This window comes from Podarcis gaigeae (assembly GCF_964106915.1).
Source record: "Podarcis gaigeae genome assembly, chromosome: 8".
Taxonomy (NCBI): Eukaryota; Metazoa; Chordata; class Lepidosauria; order Squamata; family Lacertidae; genus Podarcis; species Podarcis gaigeae.
This window is the reverse complement of record NC_139684.1, coordinates 77,063,669-77,084,860: the sequence shown is the minus strand read 5'-3', so window position 1 is coordinate 77,084,860 and position 21,192 is coordinate 77,063,669. Positions and strand designations below refer to the sequence as shown.

General features: G+C 43.3%; 1 protein-coding gene across 3 annotated transcripts in view; it reads left to right on the top strand.

The window, feature by feature from the left end:
* LOC310851697 (phospholipase A2 inhibitor gamma subunit B-like) overlaps positions 1-21,192 on the top strand; it is a 223,610-nt gene that overhangs the window by 189,396 nt on the left and 13,022 nt on the right. Inside the window, exons 2-4 of one of the 3 annotated variants that reach the window (XM_083754340.1) lie at positions 9,196-9,312; positions 9,931-10,083; positions 11,043-11,177. The gene's annotated coding sequence lies outside the window, so the exon portion shown is untranslated. Of the gene's footprint in view, positions 1-8,552; positions 9,313-9,930; positions 10,084-11,042; positions 11,178-21,192 lie in introns of those variants that run through there. The other 2 variants (XM_083754339.1, XM_083754341.1) reach the window with 2 other exon arrangements.

Below are 21,192 nucleotides of genomic sequence, written 5' to 3'. Positions count from 1 at the left end.
TTAACAGTTGTGCAAAACTGAGATTTCCAGAGGTGTAGCTTTCATGACAACCCAATTCCTCTGGTACAGCCAGGAATCTGTACTCAACATCCTTCCGCAGGGCCTGCAAGATGGAGCTGTTCTGCCTGGCCTTTGGTCCAGGCCCAGTTTGACCCCCCTCTATTGGACCCGGTAAGTTGCCTATTTGACCCTTTTATCAGCTCATGTGGGACCAACATGTATAGCTGGCCCTGATGAATACTTCCAATGCAGGAAGCAGATCCCCAGCAGATGACTGTCCACCCTGTTCTGAATAGCTCCTATTTGGGGAAGATGGATGAAGTTCGTACTGAAGATGGGTTTTGAAGCAGCTGTAAACCATTAGCAACCACTTTGCTCATGTAGCCACTTTGCCTTTGTACACATTCTTGGCAGATTCTACCTACTGTGTTTAGCATACCTCAACTATCTCTAAATTCCAAACTGGAACTGAGACACTTCCAATCCTAGAAGTTTGCTTTGTGATGTGGGGTTCTGGTAGGCTCTCTCCTTGCATGACACTGTGTTTTAGCAACATCAGTTAGGCTTTGGACATTGGTTGTTCTATTTTGGTGGTGGGCATAGTCAGAAAGTTTTGGGTTGGATGGCCACCTGTCTTTTAAAATTTAATTGAAAATGCTGCATTGCAACGGGTTTGACAAGATGACCTTCAGGGTACCTTTACGCACGAGCAATTTTACTTTCTACCTCAACCTTACTTCCCTATAACCCAGTTGAATGCTTCATTGTCATTGGCTCTGCATTAATGGCCTTTGGGGTATTTTCAGCTGGACCAACAATGTCTCCTTCAACTGCCCTTTGTACATTGCCTGCTGCCTTACACATGACTAGTAGAGAGTGGTTGATGGTATGACCTTGTTTGCATAGTTGGTGGAGACAGATAGCTCCAGGCTCTGTGAGTGCTTGGTTCTCACGTGGTACATTTCTTAGTCATTGACACATTCAGCTCCTGAGGTCTTTTGTCATGACTCCCTACCCCCTGTGAAGTTGACTACCTCCATGATACGAGGATTGTTTTTACTCGTTGAAGCCTCCAGTGCATCCAAGCAATATCAAGCTAAGGAGGCTGAAGATGGGAACAGCTAATAGAACCATTTGTTCCCAAGTGTTGTCCACATCATGAATCCTTGGCCTATAAATATCTCCATGTAAGTCTCTACCTGCATCAGTTCCCCTTCCTGGTCCATCTCCTCTCTGATTCTTCTTATCATTTGAAAATGATGAAAGTGTTGGATCAATCCATCAACCTCTAATGGATGATTTAGAAGGACTGGGTCTGGCATCACTTTCCTCTGTGTGTGTGTGTGTGTGTGTGTGTGTGTGTATCCATACTCAGCAGAGTTACATCTCAATGCAGCTCCTTCCTTGGAAGCATCTTCAGGGTTGGAAGGTACACACAGTAGGCAATAAACACTCATGGCCGCCGTAAAGATTCAGTCAAGTGTAGGACATTACTTGATGGACATAATAGCATATTGGTAGCAAATATATGCAGACATTCACCACTGCCGTGGTCAAGGCAGGCTTAGAGTCCAGTAAGAGTCCATGAATCTCTCTCTGCTTCTCTCACCACAAGGAACAAGCAACAGACTCACAACAAGTTACAACAAGTTATACAGAACCATTGTTATCAGTATCTCCTATCACACTGCGCACATCCAAAGAACAGTTCTCAAAGAAAATGTCCTTCCATAGACAAAAGAATCAGCCTTCTGCTGCTTCTTGAAACTTCTTCTCTGTTTCTGGAACAAAGGATGCTCACACACAGAAAGAGAATTGTTTCATGTTTTATATAGACTAACTGTTCCATCTCCACCCAATATACCATTAAGTTCTTAACCATCTCACAAAATCTCCTGCATCAACCTCTATCACAGTGGTTCTCAACCTGTGGGTCCTCAGATGTTGTTGGACTACAACTTCCATCATCCCTGACCAGTGGTCATGCTGGCTAGAAATGATGGGAGCTGTAGTCCAACAACATCTGGGGGCCCACAGGTTGAGAAACACTGCAGTTTTAGGCAGTGACATCTCTGAAATGCTCCTACTGTCATAGTAATGCAACCCCATTTGAAGGTGATACATCTGAGGGCTGTAAATCTAATGCATCCTGCACCTCTGGTGTTCTGGATAACAATATAGGTGAGCTGAAACTTCACACTTATTCTTGGTCACCCTGGGAAATGACTTTCATGTGGAGATTATTATTATTTATTAATTGCATTTATATCCCACTTTTTCTCCAAGGAACCTAAGGTTGTGGTACCAGTTGCAGTTCCACCCTCCCCTGTGCAGTGAGTACTGTGGGGTGCAACAGAATGAACTCACACAAACAATGATCTGGATTAAAAATGGTGTAGGTGGAATTTTAGTTCAGGCATTGGCTGTAAAGCTAATACGAGTTATGAGTAAATTGTAAATTAGTTATATAGAAAAATATTCTGAGAAGTGTCTGGTAGCAGCTAATGAAACTCAAATATGAATATATATATATATATATATATATATATGCAGGTTTTGGTGTCCTCGGGTGTCTTCCCGTGTAAAAGTTGGGGTGTCTAGGCGACGTTTCGACGAGGTCTCACTCGTCATCTTCAGGCTGGTGCTTTCGGCTTCTTGTTACTGGAACAGAGCGGGATCTCAATGTTTGAGTTCCTATAAATACTGTAGAGGGGGTGTGGTGTCTAGCCTCCAATGTTCTGGGCAGAGAGGAAGTTCCCAGGCTAGTGTGCCTTTTCTTCTTTTGTTCCTTAATTACTTGAGAGATACCTTGAGTGATTTCTTGAGTGATATCCTGAGTACCACTTAGGTGGGTCATTAGGTGTGGATTAGTTGCTAAAGTCTTTGTGTCTTGACCTCTTGAACTTTGTGAAGAGTTTTCCTGAGAAGATGGCTGTATTGCACTTAGTTGTGCTTTGGCTTGGCTTCGTGTATAGGGGCGAGCTGTGGTTTGGTGGCTTGTGTCAGCCAGATCTGTGTAGGGATTGCAGGGGGGTGCAGCATCCGGAGGTGCCACCATGGATTGGCTACTGGATGGTGTCAGTAATTCATCTGTGGAGAGGGTCTGGGTTTGGGTCTGGTGTGGTTGATTGGTGTTGGCGTTCTGTGTGCCTCTGGATCTGGTGTCAGTTTTTGTGGGGAGGGCTAATTTCCAGATGTCTGGCAAGCGGGATGTGTCGTCACGCTTGTTCATGTTGTGAGGGTGTTTCTCTATCTCGATGGCTTCCATGATTATTCTCTTGTGGTGATGTTCCGTGTTAAAGAGTGCAATACAGCCATCTTCTCAGGAAAACTCTTCACAAAGTTCAAGAGGTCAAGACACAAAGACTTTAGCAACTAATCCACACCTAATGACCCACCTAAGTGGTACTCAGGATATCACTCAAGAAATCACTCAAGGTATCTCTCAAGTAATTAAGGAACAAAAGAAGAAAAGGCACACTAGCCTGGGAACTTCCTCTCTGCCCAGAACATTGGAGGCTAGACACCACACCCCCTCTACAGTATTTATAGGAACTCAAACATTGAGATCCCGCTCTGTTCCAGTAACAAGAAGCCGAAAGCACCAGCCTGAAGATGACGAGTGAGACCTCGTCGAAACGTCGCCTAGACACCCCAACTTTTACACGGGAAGACACCCGAGGACACCAAAACCTGCATTCCTGTACCCGTGAAAATCTACGAAAGCAAATATATATATATATATATACACACACATATAGATATAGATTTATTCATCTTTGAGTTTTATATAATTAGTTTTTACATGTGTTTATATTATATATATATATAATTAGTTTTTACATGTGTTTTCCAAACATTACATCCCATTTTAAATAACATAACAAACCTTTGGCTATCACAGCCTAGGACTTCCATCAACCTCGACTGATGGTTTTCTTACTTCCTTTCTAATTTTGCATTTTATTATTATAGTTATTGCTATTGAATCCAAATCCTAAATAAACTCCTTCTTAGTCCTCCTTCGCAATAATTCATATAGGTCTCCTTACAAAACTTATTGTAACCCTACAAGCGATGTCAATTGATTACAATTGTCTTTCAAATATACCATGAATTTCTTCCAGTCCTTCAGGAAAGTCTGGTCTTCCTGGTTCCGAATTTTCCCAGTTAATTTTGCCAACTCAGCATAATCCATCAATTTCACCTGCCACTCTTCTTTTGTTGGTAATTCTTCCTGCTTCCATCATTAGGCTAATAGTATTCTTGCTGCAGTTGTCGCATATAAAAACATTTTTAATCAAACTTTTGAATATCTGTACCTACAATACCAAGTAAAATGGTTTCTGGTTTTGTTTTGTTTTTTAAAAAAAATATATTTCAACATCTTTTAAATCTCATTAGAAATAATTTCCCAGAAGTCCTTCACTTTCTTACATTCCCACCACATATGGTAAAAAGTACCTTCTTTTTCCTTATATTTCCAACATTTATTATTTGTTTTATACATTTTAGCTCATTTCACTGATGTTATATACCATCTGTACATCATTTTCATTATATTTTCTATTAAAGCACTGCAGGCAGTAATATTTTGTGAGGAGAATCAGAACTGACAGGGTTAAACAGTTCTGAGTGACGTCTCACATTCTGAGGCGTGGCTATATTCACAGAGGGGAGTGTTTCTCTGTGTGTCTTTTTCCTTTCGCTTTTGTGGAGAAGCGGCGAGAATGCCAGTCAATTCGCCGGGCTGAATGTACGATGTTATTCTACTGATTAAAGGCTATTGGAGATAAGAGAAAAGCCTGCTTTGCAGTCTGAGTTATTCCCACACAAGCAACAGTGTTTCACCGCTGTGTAAACTCTGCTAAGAGGGCCAAAGAGGCTGGAGGAGGTTTTTACCGGCACGGACAGCAGTGGCGCAGCTAAGAAGAGTGCTGGATGTCATCTTGGCCCCCATAGGTTATGGAGGTCAACCAAGCTTTGAAGCTGTTGCTGGGATGTGTCTGTGTGTGGGAGAAGCCAGCTGAGGAGAAGCTGGAGCCAGTTGGAGCTGTGCCTAACGTTTGAGGCAGAGAGGAGCTCGCTGGGAGGAGCTGGTCTGCAGAACCAGATGCCGGAGCAGCTGCTGTTACGTGAGTACACTGAGCCCCGGGGGAGAAGATGGCAGACGGCCAGGATTCATTCTCCGTCCCTTTTCAAAAATTAGATGGAAAGAATTGGGAGGAGTGGAGTAGGAAGCTGAAGGCATGGCTGGTAGCCAAGGGTCTGTGGGAGGCGGTCCAAGGGCCTCCACAACAAGCGGCAGCCAGCGCTTCGGCAGCAGATATTGCAGCTGCCCATGCTTCGCAGAGAAGAAATCACAAAGCCCTGGGAGCTATGGTGCTCAGTTTGGAGGGTTCACAGCTACCTTTGGTAGAGGGGCTGGAGACTGCTCATGAGGCCTACCAGGCACTAGAGAGAGTGCATCACAGGACCACAGCTGGGGCAAAGATCCACACTACCAGACGCTTGTTTGAGATGAGGCTGCGTCCTGGGGATAGCATCAGAAAGCATGTGACTGAGATGCTTTCTGTTTTCAACCAGCTGAAGCTGTTGCAAGTCAACTTTTCTGAGGAACTGAAAGTTTATATTTTGCTCAGCTCTTTGGACAAAAGTTATGACAATTTTTGTCTAACTTTGGAATCGATGAATCCTGCGGATCTTACGCTGGCGTATGTGACAGGACGCTTGAGTGACGAACAGGAACGCCATCTAAGAGAGGGCCGAGCTGGCACAGGGAGCCCATCCGGTTGCAGAGGGGGGGGGCAGGCCAGCGGAAGGCACAGTTCAGGCTTTTTCCACTCGTCGCTGCTTTATTTGCAATTCGCCTGACCATCTGCATCGTTTCTGCCCCCGGAGAGCCAGAGAGGCTGGGCAGGATGTCTGCAAGGTCGCTTCCCATGGCAGTCAGCCAGGTTTCCATGGCAGCCAGTCCAGGAAAGGAGGCCAGCGTGGGAAAGCGCAGGGAGGACGTGACACAGGATGTGTGGAGGACAATCATTATCACCTAGCTGCTGCTATGGCAACGATAAAGGACAACTCCAGTGAGGAGAGAGTGCTGCGCTGGGTCATAGACTCTGGAGCCAGTCATCACCTGATGCCAGCGCCACCTAGTGTTGAGATGTGGAACAGCAGGGCTGTTTCAACTGGGAAAACAGTTATTTTTGCTGATGGGTCACAAAGACATTTGAGCACTGTTGGAAATGTGTTTGTTTCTTTCTTGCAGGCGGAGCTGGAGGTCTATGTTGTGCCTGAGATGAAACATTGTCTGTTATCTGTATCTTGTCTCTTACAGGAGAGGTACAAGGTTTGCTTTGAAAATAATGTCTGTTCTATTTCCAGGGGTGGGAGGCAACTCATCAGTGTTGCATGTCAGAACAATCTCTTTATTCTGAAGACACCTCTGGAGGGTGAGGGGGACACTGAAGGAGCACAGACAAAGTGTGCAAACGTTCCCACTCATGATTCATGTGCTCACTTGTGGCACAAAAGAATGTCACATGGCTCTTGGGAAGATATCCAAAAGTTGCCCCAGTACACAGTAGGGTGCAAGATAAAAGCATGTGACCGATCCCTAGATTGTAGGGCATGCAGAAGGGCAAAGGTAAAAGGGTGCAGTTATCCCAGGTTGGAGAGGGTAACCAGAAAGCCTTTTGAGCTTGTGCACTCTGACCTTTTTGGGCCCATGCCAGAGAGTCTGGGCGGGGCCAGATTTGCGCTGACGCTGACAGATGATTTTACCCAAACCGGCGGGGTCTTCTCGCTGAGACGGAAAAGCGAGGCAGCGCAACTGATCAAAGATTGGGTTGCGGCAGTGGAACTACAGTTTTCCACCAAGGTGCAGGGGTTTCAGAGTGACCGAGGCGCAGAGGTCACTGGGTTTGCTCTGCAGAGTTTCTTCCGCCAGAAGGGAATACGTCACTGGTTGACGGGTGCTAATTCTCCTCAGGAGATTGGTGTGGCGGAGCGCAGGAGCAAAATGCTAGCTCAAGCAGCTAACACTTTACTGTATGACTCTGGTTTGCCTCAAAGTTTTTTGGGGGAGGCGATAAAGACGGCCAATTTCATGATGAACAGGTCCTACAATTCAGTGGTAGGTGACACTCCGTATTTCTTACTCCACGGACAGAAGCCGAAGCTGCATTTCTTCCGGGTGTTTGGTTCACAAGCCTGGGTGCCTGTGCCAAAGGCTCAACGAAAGGAGGGTGACCCGAGGTCCCGGAAAATGATCTTTTGTGGGTATGAGCCTGGGACAAAGGGGTGGAAGTTTGCATATCCAGATGGTGATCAGTCCAGGCTTCTAGTTAGCAGAAATGCTGAGTTCTGTGAGCAGAATGGTTGGTCAAGGGTCCATGCGACTCCTGACGTTCTCTCAGAATGTCTGTCTGATTCTGAGGAGGAGGGAGAGGCAGAGGCTGAACCTGTTGATGAGGACCAGGTCTCTGACCAAGGTCAAGAACAGGATTGGGCATCTCCACAGGTTGTTAAAAGAGAGCCCAAGAGTGAGCCTTCGTCTCCCGTTAGCAAAGTTCAGAAGGCCCGAAGACGCAGTAAGTCAGAGGGGGAGTCTTCTGGTGCCAGTGAATCACTTGCTGGACCCAGTGGGTCAGAAGGAGCACCTGAGACAGTGCTCAGACGGTCTGCACACACCACGAAGGGGGTCCCACCTGAGAGGTTTCAGGTCACCAGTGCGTGGGTTGGTTTCGCACAGTGTGAACCTGAGAGTTTTGAGGAGGTTCAACAGTTGCCTGAAGCAGAAGCCAGGAAGGGGCAAGAGGCAATGGGGAAGGTGTTGAACTCAAAGAGGTCTGTAGATGTGTCCTCACAGTTTCCCTCAGGATGCGAGACGAGAGGGGGTGTGAGGAGAATCAGAACTGACAGGGTTAAACAGTTCTGAGTGATGTCTCACATTCTGAGGCGTGGCTATATTCACAGAGGGGAGTGTTTCTCTGTGTGTCTTTTTCCTTTCGCTTTTGTGGAGAAGCGGCGAGAATGCCAGTCAATTCGCCGGGCTGAATGTACGATGTTATTCTACTGATTAAAGGCTATTGGAGATAAGAGAAAAGCCTGCTTTGCAGTCTGAGTTATTCCCACACAAGCAACAGTGTTTCACCGCTGTGTAAACTCTGCTAAGAGGGCCAAAGAGGCCGGAGGAGGTTTTTACCGGCACGGACAGCAGTGGCGCAGCTAAGAAGAGTGCCGGACGCCATCTTGGCCCCCATATATTTATTCCCTCTCTCTCCATAATTTTTTCCAATTCTCTAATTGTATATTATGACCAATATCTTTAGCCCAATGTATAATAACTGATTTAACTTTTTCATCTTTCAAATGCTATTCTAATAATAATTTATACATTTTAGATAATATTTTAACTTTATTATTTAATAATTCTAATTCAAATCTTGATTTTATATATCCAAATCCATTTTTCTTTTTATCATCTTTAAATATTTCATTAATTTGAAGATAATGGAACCAGTCATTCACAAAACCTTTGACCTCCTCATAAGGTTTTGATTTCCATTGGTTATCCATCTCCTTCACTAATTGTTCATAGGTGGCCCAATTTTTACTCATATTTATCTTTTTCACACTCATTGCCTAAAGAGGCGATAGTCATCATGGTGTCTTACATTCTAATAAATGCTTATATCTATCTCACACCTCATACAATGACTTTCAAAATATGTGGTTCCCAAATCCTTTATGAGCTTTTACCTTATCATACCAAAAATATGTGTGCCATCAAAGATGAATAAATCAGCCAATTTCAGCATGGAGCTTTGAATTTCACTATGTCCCTCTGTGTCTTCTTGGCAAACACACAGCCCCCACTCCCAGACCTTACTGAACCATTTGTTCCCAAGAGTTGCCCACATCATGAATCTATAGCCTTTAAATATCTCCACGTAAGACTCTACCAGCATCAGTTCTCTGCCTTGGTACATCTCTGCTCTGAGTCACCAAATCTTTCTAGAATGCAGAAAGCACTTCTGAGCACCTGCCTCCTCTTGGCCCTGCTTTCTCCAGGTAAGAATCAACCTGCAGAATTGGATTCTTTTAATCATCTTTTAATGACACTGAAAAGACCATTAAGCTTGTTACCATCTCAGGAAATCTGCTGCAATAACCTCTATCTCCTTTATGCAGCGACATCTCTGATTTGTTCCTCCTGTAATAGTAATGCAACTTCATGTAAAGGTAAAAAATCTGAGATCTGTCGCTCTAACCCAATCTGTGTCTCTGGTGTTCTGGATAATAATATAGGTGAGCTGGAACTTTTCACTTATTCTTGTTCACCCCAATAAATGTTGTTCATGTGCAAATTAATATAATGTATTGATTATTACTTGCATCTAAACCCCAACTTTTTTCCAAAGAGCACTATGTGCTGTACATGGTTTTGGTACCAGTCGCAGTGTCACCCTCCCCTGTGTGAGGTGTGATAGAATGAACTCACTCACAAAATGATCTAGATTAAAAATGGCCACAAATTTATTGATTACTGGTGTAAGTAGACTTTTGGCTCTGGCTTTGGTTATAAATCCATTCCAGTTGCCTACTGAAGGGGTGAAACCACAGGGTCATGTCATGAAATATGGCCTCTCACCAGGTGCCAATCTACCCAGATTGACTTGCTAAGGCCATCGCTGGGAATGGAGACTTCCACCGAGACCCTTCTAATGAGGTGCCCTGATTACGCTGCTGGTTCAGCACAGGGTGATTAGGTTCATCTATTGATTCAAGAACTGTGCATTACGTAGTTTTTCATGGAAGAGTAAAGGATTTAGTTAATAGGAACCATCATTAAAAATAAATACATTTCGAGGGAATTAATCAGAATTCTTGCAGATCTTGTGATTTGTTTCCTTTTGTTCTTCACAGTTCAACAGTATAAAGTGGCAACTTACCGGGGATGTGGTCATTCCCAACGTTGCCACTCAGGTGATTACAGTTTAACTTCAGCCAATGGTAAATACCTCCAGATGAAGGTCTTCTGCTGCGGAACATACAAGTGTAATAAGGAACCTCTCTATGGTGAGTTTCTGCATCTCTGAAAGTTAATGGCTTATTAAGCCGTCATATAACTTCCACCCAGTTACAGGCAAAGTATAGCATCTTTGTTTTTCAGTCCATTCAGACACTAGGTGCAAGGGTCTAATAAGTATCTACAACTGATCTTTGAATCGTTCAAGAAAGGAGATTCCACCTAAACTTCAGGTAAAACTTTCTCACAGTAAGAGTTGTTTTACTGTGGAATGTTCTCAATCAGGACATTGTGGAATCAGCTTATTGGAGGTTTTGAAGCAGAGATTGGATGGCCATCTGTCGTGGAGGCTTTAGCTCGGTATCCTGCATTACAGGGGGTTGGACTAGATGACCCTTAGGGTCCCTTCCAGATCAACAATTCTGTGATGAATCTGGAATGGATGAAGTAGATGGTCTCCTCTTAGGACGCAGAATACTTTAGTCCTCTTTATTCATCAGTCATACTTTATATGCATAAGGGCTGGGGCTGTAGGCAGAGAAAGAGAAAATAATATGGAAAATCTTGACACAGCTCTAAAAAATTTGGGGTCTGGGTCTGCTGACTACTTGCTTGCACTCATAGTAAGAGAAATGACCTCCAAGAGAATGCAGCTGACTGTAGCTTCAAATACCCATATAGCTTTGAATACCCATATACAAAGCTTTGAATACCCATAAACTGTAGCTTTGAATACCCATATACAAAGTGAGAACTGTGGGAAATAGAATGAAAATGAGCATGCCTGAGAAAAGATGAAAAACAAAATCTTTATTTATAGACGCTCAGCAGCTGTGCCTTTTCTGCAAAGTTGATGGCCAAAGTAGGGCACAATGCGGAGATAGCAAGTCCAGGTAAGATCAGAAGTTACTAGAAAGCATGAAATAAATGAAATAAAGTTAACAGTAATGAGAAGGGGAGGGGGAATGATGTTTATCAATATACTGACTGTAGGCATTTACTTTGGTAGTTCCACCTCGTGAGGATCTTTCCCCCAATGGTCTATGGTGCCCAGCCTGCTTCGGCCAAACCTGCGAAGGTCAGGGGACTGTCAGCTGCCTTGGCAATGAGACCAAGTGCATTGACTATTCTAGCGGGGCTATATGTGAGTAATATTTCCAGTCAGCTAATAAAATCTGCTCCTCTGTTTCCTTATCACTGCCAGAAAAGCAATGTCTAATCTTTGTTTGCTTTTTATATGTGTTATGTGTATGTAGCTTTGATTTCTTTCTCTGAGGAAAAGGAGGATGCTCTAGTCCTGTTTCGTATTCCAATCTACCCCTGTTACAATTGTGTAAGAGCTAAAGGAGACAGGCTCGCTCATGGGCAGGGGTTTGCATTGTGTGGGGTGTTTACAAAGGTACAGTAGGCTCCTCACAGCACACTTTTGTCCTCTAATGGACAAGGGGCATCAAAAAATAGGGATACAAGGGGGGGGGGTGTAGGACCAGATAGCACTGTCCTGCCTTGAAAGCATTGGTTCAATGTGTAGAAATCATTTATAGTCTATGGGTAATTTCTACATCTGATACAAGCTGGTGCAAGCTGAGAATTTCCAGCTGACAAGTTTCTATTCTCTTTTGGATTCCAATCTACTGCTGTTAAAATTACTTAAGAACTAGAGACAGACTCACTCAGGGGCAGGGTTTTGCATTGTGTGGGGAGCATAAACAAGCACAGCAGGCTCCTTACAGCACACCCTTTTCCTCAAATGTGCAAGGGGCATCAGGGCAGAGGGATACAAGGGAAGGTGCAGAACCAGCCGGCACATAACTGCTCCTCTGCACAGCAGTATGAACCATTGGGTGCTGGTCCTGGAGGACTGTGTCTTGCCACACACCTTGGCCAAAAGTTGAAAAGAAAGGAGGCTCGGAGAAAGGCAAGTGGGTATAGCCTTGGTAAAAGTGACACATTTGGCCACCTGCTGGGCTTCATTCGTTCACTGGTTAAGTTTCCTAAGGCATGCACTAGTGGTGACTGGCTGACAGATTAATCCTACCATGTGTTGATTCCAAACACACTAAGCTTTTATAAGCATGGTCTTCCCTAGGACCTAATAAAGAACTCATGCAAACCTTATACTTTTTATTTCCCAGATGTATATGGTTTCCTTCCGCCACTGACACTCAAAGGCTGTGCAACTGAAGACATGTGTGCCCTTAATGGGAAAAGATTTACATATGGCTATCTTCACTTAGAGCGGATTGTAACCAAATGCTCTGATGCTAAGAAAGCCTTGGAGCAGAACGTTCTTGAAGGGTAGATAGGAGAGAGGAAAGCTCTCCTCCTTGTCAATTCCATTGTTCATGGTACCAGCAGAATATAATAACAGCTTATGTTGAGAGGAGGGGCTGAGGCCTACTGGGTTTTCTTTTTCACTGTTTGTGAAATTCATGATCAAAATAAACTCTTTTGACATATCTGTATTCTTTTTCTGTATGTTTTATATATGCAGAATGTGTGGAATGATGAGAAAGGGTATTTGACAGGATATATGAGAATTGGCTTTGTGTTTTATTCAGCCCTACTTGCTTCTACTGCTAAATTTACATGGTAGCACAAAACCTCACACACACAAATGCCTCTGTCCTAAAACAGATATTTATTGGAAGATCCGTCAGCCAATCATAGGCAGTCTAAGCATTAGACTGGTCAGTTGTGCATCACAAGACAGGGGAAATGTATCTCCAAAGAAGAGATCCCAGGTTTGCATAATATTCATCTTTGCTGATTTTTCTCTATAAATTCAAATTCATAATCTAGAAATTCATCTCACTATAGTGGTGCAGGCTTAATTTTGAACTGTTTGCCTGCCCACTTAGTCCTCCCAATTCTAGTGGCTGATGGAAAGCCCTATTCTCTCTGCTTATTGTTCTTGGTCTTTAAACCAGAACTGGACCAGAGAAGCTTTCAAATGAAGGACGCCTTGAAGGAGAGGGTTGTCTTCTGACTGTTCATCTAATTCAGGACTGCCTTCTACAAATATAGACATATGACTCACCCATATGACATATAATTGCAATGACAAAGTTGACAGATGTTTAGAGACAGATTGAAATACAATTTGAATGGATTAATAGAACAAAGTGCTCCTAGGTTTGAATCAGGTCACTGGACCAAGTGGTGCCTTCTTCAAACAGAAAATGAAAAGTGCCTGAAAGTAAAGACTTTGTGATCAGTTAGATGTGGACAAAATAAAATAAAGCCAATGCTTAATTCATCCATTCTCGACATGTACTCTTATTATTAACCCCTGTTGACGCTGATTAGGGCTGCAGTGCTCATCAGAGTCGTTTGGAGCCAAAACCTACCCCTCTCTCTCTCTCTCTCTCTCTCTCTCTCTCTCTCTCTCTCTCTGTGTGTGTGTGTGTGTGCTGATATTGGAATTTGAAGAACAAAAGGAGGGAGAGACAGAATGAGGTGGGCATGTTTTTGTCATGGAATTTGCAGGATTTGTAACAATCTTACTTCTGAACATATAAACTTCAAGTATCAACACACTGATTTTCATTCCCTTGGGAGTTGATGATCTCATCATTCAGATAATTTTTATCTTTGTAAGTGAAGCAGGCTGGGCACTACAGACCATTTAGGGTAAGAGCATTGGGATCTGGAAGTGCCAAAATAAAACATACTGTTAGCATATGTAATTATTTTATCTGTCTTTATATTTGCATGTTATATGGTAGTCATGCTTCCAAGAGCATTTTGGTTTTGTAGGGGCAGCTGCAAGCATTCTTAAATGAGAAGAATGTTCTAAACTCATTCCAACATGGATTCACATCTGGTTATGCGACAGATGCACCCTTGGTCACCAAAATTTAGGACATTTACCAGAAGTGTGGCAGGAGGAGTGTGACTCTGCTTCTCCTGCTTGATCTCTCTGTGCCTTTTGATAAGATTGAGCATGTCACCCTCCTTTATCAGCTCTGCAGAATTTGATTTGTGGGCTCTATGCTACATTGGATCCAATGCTATCTATGTGGTACTGCTTTCCCCAGTGCAATTTGCTGTCAACTACATACTGTGTCCATAGCAAGTGAGGGGCAAACCATAGAAAGGAACGCAGGAGATCTGTCTTGGGTTGAAATAGTCCAGAACTTGTATTGATTACAAGTGTATGCTTTGACCAAGGCATTGGATATGGATCCAGTATCAAGTAACCCACCTGTTGGCTGATGAACAGGATGGGTTCAAGCCAGAGTTGTGAGGTCACTCCTGACATGGACCAGGTGCTATGATCTTGCTTGAACCTCCATTGGGAGGGTTGTCATGACCCATTGGGCCTTGTGTGGGCTCACAGACAAAGGCTCCCCTCCTCAACCCATCCCAATGTCCTATCCTCCCTAGCTGTCAAGGTTGCTGAAAAATAGGTGAAAACCTGCAGAGCGGCCATTTGACCTGCAGGATGTTTTTCCCCCTGCATCTTAAAATGGTGACCAAACAAATTACACCTATGTATGGAAATGGAAATTGACTATAACTGGGGAAATGACCTGTAATGCAATAGTGCTGAAAGGAAAGAAAGAATGGATGCCTTTTTTCCCATTCTGTGGCCATTTACTTCATATCTTAGCTAAAAGCTTCTAAACAATGTGTTATCTGCAGCATCACTGCAAAACCAGATGTTGTGGCCATGTCATAAACTTCTTGATGCAATGGTTGGAGAAGCTGACCACAGTTTGGATGGATGCTTCCATACAACCCTGATGGAATAACCAGATAATTTTGTAGAGAATCTAAGAGAGAAACAAATGTTATAAAGGTATGAATATGTATGTGGTAGCTGCCAAGATTTCAGAGGGTGTGTGTGTGTGTATCTTGTTTATGTGGTATTTTGTAATACATTTATGAAAACAATTAAAATATACATTATTGGGAAAATGGTCAGGTACCAGAAATAAAGTTGGTTTCCAGTAAAAGGGGGAATTCAGGGCATATGGATGAGGTTGGTACAGAAGAAGGGTGTGAAGCAGATGCAAACGACTAGCTTGGTTCAAGTCAAGACAGTGTGACCAAAGGCAAGCAGTCCAAATAACTCAAAGTATCTTCACTCCTTCCCAAGAATCTGATGCCATTGAAACAAGTAGAAATGAAGTTGCAGAAAATGATTTCATCAGCTCTTGGTAATCACTTTATAGTAAATGTACATGATTCAGGAAATATCTCTTTGTCCCTGGCATCTATCAATACCCCTGAGCTATGTTTGGCTTTCCCACCTAGGCAGTCCTTTTTTCTGGGGCATGGAAGATGATAAAAATATATTCTCCTTCCATCTGAGTAAGATTCCACACCAAAAAAGAGCAAAGACAGAGGCATTGTCTCATTGCAAATACATCCCTTTATCCAAGAAAAACCCAGCAGCTTCCCATAGGCATTGGACACCTGAGTAGCAGCAGTACTAGTTCACATTTGTGTAACAAATTATGGCCAGCAGTCAGTCTCTGAGAACATTGTTGGTGGTCATAGCATTGTGAGAAGATACTAAAAAATGGGGGGAATAATCAGAAGGCCTCAGTTTGGATGGTCGTGTGTCATTTAAGATTTAGTTGAGAATCCTGTATTGCAGCGGGTTGTACAAAATGGTGCTCAGAGTACCTTCCAATTCTATAACTCTGTTCTTCTAGGATTTTATGATTCAGTGACTTAGAGACCTTCTCAGAGCAAGAATCTAAGTAGGAGCTGTCCATGTGCCTACAATAACCCAACCACATTACCCCCAACACCAGTACAAGGCCTTGCTTGTTGGCTGAAAATCTGCTGTACCCTCACTATCCAAAACATTATCGGATTCTTTGAGGCATCTCTGCTTTAAACCTGCTATGAAGTGCAAGCCCTAAATATACTGAATAAAAGTCACACTCTTTTTTATTTTATTAGGTAAAGGTAAAGGTATTCCTGCCTGTACGGGCCAGTCGTGTCCGACTCTGGGGTTGTGCGCCCATCTTGCTTAAGAGGCCGGGGGCCAGCGCTGTCCGAAGACACTTCCGGGTCACGTGGCCAGCATGACGAAGCTGCTCTGGCGAGCCTGCACCAGCGCAGCACACGGAAATGCCGTTTACCTTCCCGCTATAATGCGGTACCTATTTATCTACTTGCACTTAAGGGTGCTTTCGAACTATGGCGAAACCTATGGCTATTGTGTAGCCTTTGGAAGTACTTAGCCCGGCACACTTCCTTGCGCCGCTCTGGTCACCGTCAGCTACTTGTAGCAGAGTTACCGCAGCGTAGAAACTGATGCAGTGCGTGTGTGACAAATCAGGCTGCAGACGAGCGTTCTAGCTTATCTTTTTCAGTCTTTAATCGTGTAGAAAAACAACATAAATCAGACCCAGTGAACGAGCACACATCTTGCTTCCTCACCGCCGGAGAACGGAAGAACACTGAACATACAGAGAAACACTCCCCTCTGTGAACCCTGTGAGCCACGCCTCAGAATGTGAGACGTCACTCAGAACTTCTTAACCCTGTAAGTTCTGATTCTCTCCACACCCCCTCTCGTCTCGCATCCTGAGGGAAACTGTGAACATACATGTACAGACCTCTGAGAGTTCAATCCCCTTCCCATTGCCTTTCACCCCTTCCTGGCGTCTTTGTCAGGCAACTGTTGAACCTCCTCACAACTCCCAGACTCGCACTGTGCGAAACCAACCCACACACTGGTGGCCTGATACCTCTCAGGTGGAATTCCCTTCGTTGCTCGAGCGGATCGCCTGAGCACAAGCTCAGGTGTTCTTTCTGACCCACTGGGGCCAGCAAGTGTGTCCTCTACATCACAGGACTCCCCCTCTGACTTAGTGCATCTTCGGGCTTTCTGCATTATGCTAACAGGAGACGAAGTCTCACTCTTGGGCTCTGTTTTAACAACCTGTGGAGATGCCCAACCCTGTTCTTGACCCTGGTCATCGACCTGGTCCTCATCAACAGGTTCAGCCTCTGGCTCTCCTTCCTCCTCAGAATCGGACAGACATTCTGAGAGAACGTCAGGATTCGCATTGCGCCTTGACCAACCATCCTGCTCACAGAACTCAGCATGTTTGCTGATCAGAAGCTTGGTCTGATCACCTTCTGGATATGCAAACCTCCACCCCTTTGTCGCAGGTTCATACCCACAGAAGATCATCTTCTGGAACCTAGGACCACCTTGCTTTTGTTGAGCTTTTGGCACCGGCACCAAGGCCGGTGACCCAAACACACGGAAGAAATGCACCTGCGGCTTCTCTCCGTGGAGCACAAAATACGGGGTTTCACCTATCACTGAATTGTAGGACCTGTTAATCGTGAAATCTACCGTCCTCATCGCCTCCCACCAAAAACTTTGAGGCAAACCAGAGTGGATTCACCTGGTGCCTGCTCCTGACGATCCGGCACATGTGCAGGCGCTTCAGCTTCAAGGCCCTGCCCCAGCTCAGCCGGCCCTGGAGGCGGGGACTCCTGTGCAGGCTGGGATCCCTCCGGTTCAACCTCTGAATTGGATTCCCAGGCCATCACACATTCTCAACATGTACTCTCATTATTAAGCCCTGTTGAAGCTGACTAGGGCTGAGGCTTCCTGTTTCCGGTGGTGGGAAATGGCTGCCTCCCACACGACCGGACCCCAGCTGTGCCGGTAATACCTCAGCAGTCCTTTTTCTGGGGCATGGAAGATGATAAAAACATCATATTCACCTTCCATCTGAGTTAGACTCCACACAGCAAAAAAGAGCAAAGACAGAGGCATTGTCTCACCGCAAATATATCCCTTTATCCAAGAAAAACCCAGCAGCTTCCCATAGGCATTGGACACCTGAGTAGCAGCAGTACTAGTTCACATTTGTGTAACAAATTATGGCCAGCAGTCAGTCTCTGAGAGCATTGTTGCTGGTCATAGTATTGTGAGAAGATACCAAAAAATGGGGGGTGGGAGATAATCAGAAGGCATCAGGTTGGATGACTGTGTGTCATTTAAGATTTAGTTGAGAATCCTGTATTTCAGCAGCTTCGACAAGATGGCGCTCAGAATACCTTCATATATTTCAACTCTACAACTCTTCTAGAATTTTATGATTCAATGACTTAGAGGCCTTCTCAGAGCAATAATCTAAGTAGGAGCTGTCTGTGTTCCTACAATAACCCTACCTCATTACCCCCAGCACCAGTACAAGAGGGAGCTGCCTTACTTGTTGGCTGAAAATCTGCTGTACCCTCACTATCCAAAACATTATTGGATTCTTTTAGACATTTCTGCTCTAAAGCTAGTATGAAGTGCAAGCTTTAAATATACTGAATAAAAGTCACAATCCTTTTTTTTATTTTAATAGAGAATACTAATAAAAATGAAAGGCTTGCAGTAGCCCGGCTACACATATCACATATCAGTCTGATAGTTTCTCAGTTTAGTGGACACTTGAAAACAGTGGAACAGATGGAGTCAGTATTTTAAAAAAGATCGCTAAGGAAGTTGCTGCAGGTAGAGCACTGGGTCCATTCATCACTCCTTGCATGCCTCCCCCTGGTCAAATAGTACTATTAAGTGGGTGAATTTTGGGAAATAGTGTTTCAGTAAATTAATTCAGTTGCTACCTTCTCTAGCACTGAGATCAGTCAGGGGCACTCAATGTACTCTGCACAGCACCTGCTAAAAACATTCTTGTTTAGACAAGCCGACTGAGATGCTTAGAAAGTTGTTGCCGTTTTAATCTGTTTTAGTACAGTATTTTAACTCTTGTATATTCTGATGATTTCTCATATTTATCTGTTTGTAACTGCTACTTTTTTTCTTTTACATTTAAGTCATGTATAAATCTTAGGAAATAATGTATAAGTAAAACAGCATTGCTGGGTATCTGGGATGGACCAAAGGGGAAACGGAGCAGGAAAAGTGTTTGTTTGGTTTTTCTTAGCTTGACCTTACAAAACACATTACTACATTTTTTAATTTTTTTTGGAATAAATAAAGAAGCTCAGTTTGACTATGCTAGTATCTGGGTAGCTGACAATGTCTTTATTTCTCAGTTTTTTTCAAACGTATAATTAAAATTTCCCTACATAAGTGTAACACAGAGGAATTGTGCATTGTCATATGTTAAGGTATGGTAGCATGTGCTATTGTCAAGTTCTCTCTTATTGAGGTTTGTATTATTGAGTATTTCTTACCAGAATAGTAGCAGTGAGTGTTTGTTGAACTGAAAGCAACCAAGCACCTTGTGATATCTTATGCACTAGCAACTTTAGATAGAAAAAGTCAAAAATGGTGATAAATATTGACCCAAGATGGTTTAACTGAAAGAACTTCTAAATGTGCAAATCAAGCTATTATAAAGTCCATTTCGCCTCAGTGGTACAGCTACAATTAAGCTCCTGAATTTTGCATGTGATGGTTATTAAATACATATTAACAATTTTGTAATCAGGTAATTTGTTTTTCAGAAACACAAAGTAATTCTGACAGATAGTACACGTCTTCCATATCCAACTTGGCATCAGGGCCACATGAGCCTCAGGGCAATAGCTAGGAAAACAGCTTCAGTGGAGCATAAGGAGAGATACCAATGGAGATGTGATTTTCTAAGAAACCTCACATTTAATTCTGGCCTTGGAATTCCAAGTTGATTGATACAATTTGATGTGCATTCCATGAAGATTTGTGGACCCACTCACTCCCAGCATTAATTTAATAGGATATGCATGTCAGCAAACACAACCACAGCCCACCTGAAGATCTGTGCTAAACTCAAACAGTCTTCTTTTTCCAGCTGTCTACTTCTTCGCGACTTGTATCCCCACATTTGAGCTACTATGGAAGCTCATTGTTTCCCTTACTTTCAAAACTGTCATTCAGTGTGTCAATGCATTTCTAAATTGCAGGGAGTTGGACAATACCCTCTGGGCTCATCCATGAGCCAGAAAATACAGTGAAATGTAGGAAAATATGGATGATGTAGATAAATAAATAGATGTTGAGTGAGACAGCTTTCCCATGTTCTGATGCACTTATGACAGGTGGGGCTAAATTCAGTATATTTAAAGCTTTTAAACCCTCCTAAATACCTCCCATCATGCCTAAAGACTGTATCTTCCTGTTTGTGCAATGATCTCCCCAGGGAGCCTTTCCTGTCACCTTCATAATGTATCTTTAGGTGTCAGAAAATATACATCCAACAAGACATTTGGCTGATTAGATACTTTGATAGCCTCCAACATCCCACTGAGGGAAATTGGGACATGACCCGACCTCTCCAAAACTTAAAACCACCCCACCACCAACACCTGCCTGCACTTTCCACAGATACATCCACCCCCCAGTGACCCCCAATTCCCGCTGGACCCAACAATGGAGGTGTGGCACCTAAACAATTTAAAACCACCCAATAGTATACAATTCTGGCCTTTCTGCTACAAGTGAAGGAAAACCACTTTACATCAAAGTGGTATTATTTGTTCACTTTCATAATTACACTATTGTGTTGACTCAAGTCCCAGGTTTTTGATCGGCTTATGAGATTTTAGGGGTTTAAGAAGTTTATAAATAAATATCAACATTCTCATTCACTGATTCAACCACTCTTTCCAATGCTCTGATGAGGGACTAATGTGAACGTTTGTTTTCCTTTTCATGATTTGCCCACTTTCCCACGATGTGTCACACCAAATTATTGTGCCTATAGGAAAATAGGAAACCATCCTCCAGGAATTATAATAACAGCTGCCTTAAATATTTTCTCAAGGGCCATGCAAATAATTGTTATAATGCTTCACAAATCTCACACCACCTTGATACAATGTTGGAGAAATTAATAATCTCATAAAACTTTATTTTCATGATTACATTTTCATTTGAGTCAACGGCATAGCTAAGCCAAAAAGGCCTGGGCCTGCCTTTTACAGTACAGAACTAACTGCTTTTAGTTACTTTAATCAGTGAATGCCCATTCTAGAAAACTAAAAAGAATAAAGTGTTAAAATCCACGGTGGCCATTGTATGCATGAAAGGAGAATTAGCTAGGCATAGCAATTCTGATTCATCTTGAATTGTTTTGTAGACAGAGAACCTTGGAAGTATTTTAATGAACAAGAGAATTGGTCAAAGTCTTAATCCCACCATTAGTCAAAATCTTTTCCCACCACTGCCCCACTTTTCA